Raw genomic sequence first — 6264 nt, 5'->3', positions numbered from 1 at the left:
TACGTTACCAGTTTGTACAAGCAATGTCCTAAAATTGCTACGCAGAAGTATGAAAAACATTGTGTTAGGGAGTTGACAGTACCCTAACAACAGTCGCATCTTTACTTTTAATTTACCACGTGGCTCACATTTCTGTTTCCTGTTTCAAAGCAGAAGCTATTGGAAACTACACAGTAGCGCTGTCCTCACATTGCACCAGCTGTCAAAGTGACGAAACCCCGTCATAAATGGCGCCACTACGTAGCAAATTACCAAGCCTGAAAGAAAACAATTCTAGCAGGAAAGACACATTTTATCTACCCCTAATGCAGGCATTCATCTAAGCAATTTTTTTAGTATTTGTTGTTGGTGGTGCATCTCTTGTTATTACTTAGTCTCCAGTAGTTTGTTCACAGACGTTATAAGCTCGCCTTTGTACCATGTTACCGTGTAGAAACGCTAGGATGAATAAAACACAATATCTCGACTTTGTCCCCAGGCGCATCTTGCTTTGCGGTTAAAAATGTAACTTTTACTATACTTCATATTGCCACAGTTCCTGACGTGCACTCGGTGCGTTCGAATTCTGAAACTGTGACTCAAAGTGAACAACGTGGTCATTTACTAGGCTCCGTGCATAGCACGACGGCTCTCAAAAGGTTGCGGGGATGCTAAGGTCTTCGAACATTGTGAACGCGGGAGGCTGGTTGGATCTTGTGTTGATGTGCTGGTCAATATTTTGTTAACATTCATATTGCTCTTTTGGGGCCGCTCCCGGAACTTTATGCACACCCGCTTTCTGATGCAGGCGGTGAGGACGAGCGGCATATCAAGCTGATTCATCCTCTTCCGCTGTGGCGGTATTCCTCAGACTTCTCCGCCCGTGATTAGGCTCTCCCCCGTCGTCGTCCGAACCGTTAGGTAATAAAATTTTTATCCTACGCAGCGAAGTATACTAAACGCGCACAGACGTTATATGGTCCGTCACCCTATATCAGAACTTGCCTTTGGCGCTGCTGTTTTCCCTTTCCTGTCCAGGGTCCGACTTCGCTTACAACGCTCCTGTTTCATGTCTTTTTGTTTCTCGTGTTTTATTTTTGCATTCGGTCTTGTGCCTTAGTGTTACATAGCCGGCGCACACACGGTGCGTGGACGAGAGACGAGACAGCGCTGGGGACTGAACCATTTATTCGTCCGTGAACACAGCATTTAAAGCATAGCAAGGGAGAGGGAGTTGGGAAGGAAGAAAGGGCGAGGAAAGACATGACGCTGAGTTGTTCATACGTCACACGCCTGGCTCAGGCGGCGGGAGATAACAAAGCAAGCCGATTTACAACATTTCTCCTCCCTTAGTATTGAAAACGCTGTACAGGCTTTCTTTCCCGAGTAGAGCGTCGCAAAACTTGCGGTGGTTCCTGCGCCTTCTGGATAGGCGGTGACGGTTTTGCAGGTGCCACCAGGTCTGCAGGCTGCTCGTTCAAATCGCCTTCGTTGTCGGTTGGTGTGGGCGCAGCTGTAGCCGAAGGGCTCCCCTCGTCTTGGTCTCGGTGAACGCCGCTCCGAGCGGATGCCGGGCTCGGCCTGGAACGCACTTGGTCTATCTGACGTCGAACCACCCCAGCGGGCGTTTGTATGATGACCATGCGAGACCCTGTTGTGGACTGAACTTTCCCTGGTGTCCATTTCTCCCCCTGGCCGTAGTTACGGGCGTACACGGCTGTGTCGGGCGGCAGTGTCCACTCTTCCGTCTCCCGGGTTGACCCTGGGAAAGGTGGGAAACACGAGTCCAAACGAGAGCGGATCAGGTAGCCGAATAGAAGTTCGGAAGGGGATTTTCGCTCGTGGCACGGCGTTCTCCTGTAGTTGAAAAGAACTTTCACTAATTTCTCTTCCAATGTGCCTTCGCTTATCTTCTTTAAAGCTTCCTTAATCGTCCGAACAGCTCGTTCAGCGAGCCCGTTAGATTGTGGGTGATACACAGCCGTACGGAGGTGTGCGATGTTATTGTTCTTCGCAAAAGTGGCGAATTCTTCACTAGTGAACTGCGTGCCATTGTCCGTAACTATTGTGCGTGGAACACCGAATCTGGCAAAAATGCTGCGTAAGCTGGCAATTGTGGACTGCGTGCTTGCATGCCTCATGGGCACGGCTTCAATCCACTTAGTGGCCGCATCCACGACCACCAATATCATGCTGCCTGCGACCGGCCCGGCGAAATCGGCGTGCAGCCTCGACCATTTTTCCTTAACGGCTGGCCAACTCATTGGTTGAGCGGAGGCTGGCATAGGCAGGTTTTGCACGCAGTTGTGGCACGACGCTAAGAGGTGTTCTATCTCTCGGTCTAGTCCCGGCCACCAGAATGCCGATCTGGCGACAGCCTTCATTGCCGATGACCCTTGATGTGTCTCATGCAGCATATGTAGCACCCGTTCTCGTGCTTGTGTGGGAACAACAACTCGATGACCCCAGTATAACAACCCATGAGCCACGGATAGTTCTAACCGGCGGTCCGAGAATGGCATCAGCTCTGTGTCCTTTACATGTTTCGGCCAGCCATTCTTGGTGTACTCAACGACCTCCGCTAGTAAAAGGTCCCGCGCAGTTAGCTCTTTGAGTTCTTCGACAGACACAGTACCATCATCGAAACTTGCTAGAGCGTAAACATACTCTGGGGGTTCGCTTCTCGCTGGTGGTGCTGGAGTCTGCAGCGGTAGCCGGCTGAGGGTGTCGGCGTTTAGTAGCAGCTTACCGGGCGAATACTGAAGCTTGTAGCGAAATCCGCCGAGGTAGAGAGCCCAGCGCTGTATTCGAGCTGCGGCCAACGCTGGCGTCGGCTTCTCCGCTTTCAGCAGGCCCAGAAGCGGCTGGTGGTCTGTGACCAAGGTAAAATCTCTGTTGAGGAGATAGTCACGAAATTTCGACACCCCAAAAACAAGGGCCAAGGCCTCACGTTCTAGCTGAGAGTAATTCCGCTCAGCAGTGGTCAGCGTTCGCGAACGGAAGCCTATGGGACGGTTCACTTTTCCATCTGTATGAAACAGCACGGCACCAATGCCATGCGGAGAAGCGTCGCACTCCAGTTTTAATGGCTTTGCGGGGTCGTAGTGAACGAGCACCCCTGCCGCCAGTAGGCACTGCTTTGCGTTGGCAAAGGCGGTGTCTTGAGCTTCTCCCCAGACCCAACGCGCATTTTTGCCAAGCAACTGGTACAAAGGTGCAAGCAAAGATGACATATTCGGAAGGAACTTGGAATAATACGACAGCATGCCCAGAAATGAGCGTAGTTCCTGCACATTTGTCGGGCTAGGAGCCTGGGCGATTGCTTCCACGTGTTTCTCAGTGGGGTGTAGGCCGTTTTTGTCGATTTGGTGCCCTAAGTACGTGACTGAAGGCTGACTAAATTTGCATTTGTCTAGACGGAGTTTTACACCATGCTCACGGAAACGCTGCAGTACCGCTCGCAGGGTCTCGCTGCTTCCCTGTCGCTCCGCAACCAACACATCATCGAGGTAAGCTTGCACGCCTGGTAGCCCCTGCAGGACTGTTTCGATTTTTCGTTGGAAGATGGCTGGAGCAGACGCTATGCCAAAAGGCAGTCTCTTGAAGCAAACTAGCCCTCTATGCGTGTTAATTACGCATAGCTTCTGGGATTCTTCGTCAAGCGGTACTTGATTATACGCGTCACGCAGGGCGAGAGTGCTGAAGTACTCTCCCCCGTTTAGGCACGCAAACACGTCGTCAATCACCGGCAATGGGTACTGCTCCAGTTCGCATACAGGATTTAACGTGATCTTGAAATCGACGCAAATCCGAACGGTTCCATCTTTCTTTAAGACGGGCACAATGGGCGTAGCCCACTCCGCATGCGCTACCGGTGATAACACCCCAATTGTTACCAGTCTGTCAAGTTCTTGAGAAACCTTATCCCGGAGAGCGAAAGGAATGGATCGTGCCTTACAGAACTTGGGTGTAGCTCCTTCCTTGAGTTGAAGGTGCACAGGGGGACCGCTGATGCAGCCGAGGTCCGCGCTGAAAACGTCTTGAAACTCGCTGACGATGTCGTCCACGGCCGGCAGACTCGTTGGCGATCCGGCTTCCGCAGTGAAGTTAAGGACAGGTGACCCTGCATTGCTCAGCTGAAAAATTAGGTCCCGCCCGCATAGACTAGGACCGGGGCAATTTAATACTACCAAGGAGCAGTCTACTACGGCACCCTTGTAGGCTACCTTCACGTCAAATTGTCCTAGGATGGGGAGCTTGCCAAGATAACAGGAAAGCTTGATAGATGAAGGTTGCAATGCCGGCCATCTCTCCCGGTTCTTTTCATAAATTTCGCGTGGCACAACGCAGACGGGCGACCCCGTGTCTATCAGCATTGGCATGTCAACGCCGCACCAAGTGAATGTCCTGTGAATTGGGGGCTCTAATTGCCACTTCCGAGATGAAGTCAAAGTCCAGAGGTGCATAGCTTCGTCTACGTTCCCCTCCGCAGAGTCTTCCGCCACCGCCAGTGCTCGTCCCCGCATGCCTTGCGTCTGCACGGTTTCGCGTTTCCTCGGAGCGTCGCTCGAACACATTTTCGCAAGATGACCCGGCCTACCACAGCGATAGCACCTACTCTTGGCCCAGCCGCACTCGTGGCTGTTATGCTTCTTACTTCCGCAGCGTCCGCATTTTAGAGTAGGCTCTTTCGTCAACACGCCCTGCGCGTCAACCTTCAGTACGGTAGTTGTATCGCGCGATATCTTATTTGCGTCATCTTCTGCCGTTTCGGCTGATAATGCTATCGCTTCGGCCTCTTCCAAAGTCAAGTTAGCTTTTGCCAAAAGCTGTTTTTGCAAAGCCTTTGATCTGACACCACAGACTATACGGTCGCGGAGCATTCGTTCCAGCATGCTGCCGAAATTGCAGTTGTCTGCAATGCGTCGGATGTCGACAAGGAAATGTTGCAAAGGCTCACCTTCATGCTGACATCGATTGAAGAACCGGAAGTTTTCCGTTATCTCGTGGCCTTTCGGGTCAAAATATTCATCCAGCGCTGCAACGACTTCTTCGTAGGTTAGGCTGTTCGGTTTCTTCGGAGCGACTCGTCCAGCCAGAATCTGCACAGTCCTCGTGTTTAACGCTGCTACGAGCAACGCCCTTTTTTTCGCTGTGTCGGTAACCCCCGTTGCCTCGAAATAAGCTTCTGCCTTGATGACGTACGCTTTCCAATTGTCCCTCTCGCCGTCATACTCGGGAAGATGGTGGTGAGCCATGGCTGCCGTTGTCGTTGCTGCAGGTTCTTGAAGGACGGTACCGTGGTTTTGCTCGCCGTGCTACTTCATGGGTTCCTTTCTTGCTCGTCGCCACTGTTACATAGCCGGCGCACACACGGTGCGTGGACGAGAGACGAGACAGCGCTGGGGACTGAACCATTTATTCGTCCGTGAACACAGCATTTAAAGCATAGCAAGGGAGAGGGAGTTGGGAAGGAAGAAAGGGCGAGGAAAGACATGACGCTGAGTTGTTGATACGTCACACGCCTGGCTCAGGCGGCGGGAGATAACAAAGCAAGCCGATTTACAACACTTAGTTTCCCTGTTTTTTGGGTAAGTTGAAGATTAAAGGTTTTGTGCTGATAGACGACATGGTAACAATTTTTGTGCTGATAGACGACATGGTAACCATTTTGTGCTGATCGACGACATGGTAATGATGGGGGTAGGAGGGCGTAGAACAAGGTACCTTCAGAACAAGCTACACGTCCAACGACTCGCACATACAGCGCGACAATATAGGTCCTGGATCCTATCTGTCTTTTAAATGTTAAAAATAACGAATTTACAAAAAAGAAAAACGAAAAAATGGATGGATTAAGGAACATACAGGTCAGCAATCAGAAAAACAGTAGAGATGTCAGTGGTAGTTATTACAAAACTTTTGATTCCAATGTATAAACTTTCAGTAATTTGTGATAAACATTTTGCCCTTTTGACAGCACTGGCTGTCTTTTTCCTGAGCGAGGCACTTCTTAATCAGACATCGCATAATACCTCACAGCACTGTCAACATTTATTAGAGTCAGGTGCTTCCTTGCGACACAACGTGTGCTTAAAATACCTATTCCCGATCGCCACATCTCAATGAATGTGCAGTTGCGCAACTGAACCGTAAATCGGAGTGTACTTTTGTGTACGAGCGGTTGCTGTTTAATTGGTTTTTAGTAAATTCAAATTGGCACGTAACACAGCCTACATAAAGACTGCGAAACAAGTGCACTTTACTGCGAAGATGTCCATGGCT

General features: G+C 50.5%; 1 pseudogene across 1 annotated transcript; it reads right to left on the bottom strand.

The window, feature by feature from the left end:
• Positions 1–1114: 1114 nt before the first annotated feature.
• On the bottom strand, positions 1115–5540 carry LOC144179425 (uncharacterized; annotated as a pseudogene). The gene is made up of 3 exons (XR_013324223.1): positions 3938–5540; positions 2729–2851; positions 1115–1741 (listed from the first exon to the last, which is right to left on the bottom strand). The product of XR_013324223.1 is annotated as an uncharacterized LOC144179425 (transcript).
• Between the last annotated feature and the right edge of the window lie 724 nt (positions 5541–6264).

Source organism: Haemaphysalis longicornis, unplaced genomic scaffold (assembly GCF_048455015.1).
Source record: "Haemaphysalis longicornis isolate Haplotype H1 unplaced genomic scaffold, Haemaphysalis longicornis Haplotype H1 scaffold_4, whole genome shotgun sequence".
NCBI classification, from domain to species: domain Eukaryota; kingdom Metazoa; phylum Arthropoda; class Arachnida; order Ixodida; family Ixodidae; genus Haemaphysalis; species Haemaphysalis longicornis.
Note: the sequence above shows the minus strand (reverse complement) of the source record. Positions and strands in the feature narration are given on the sequence as shown.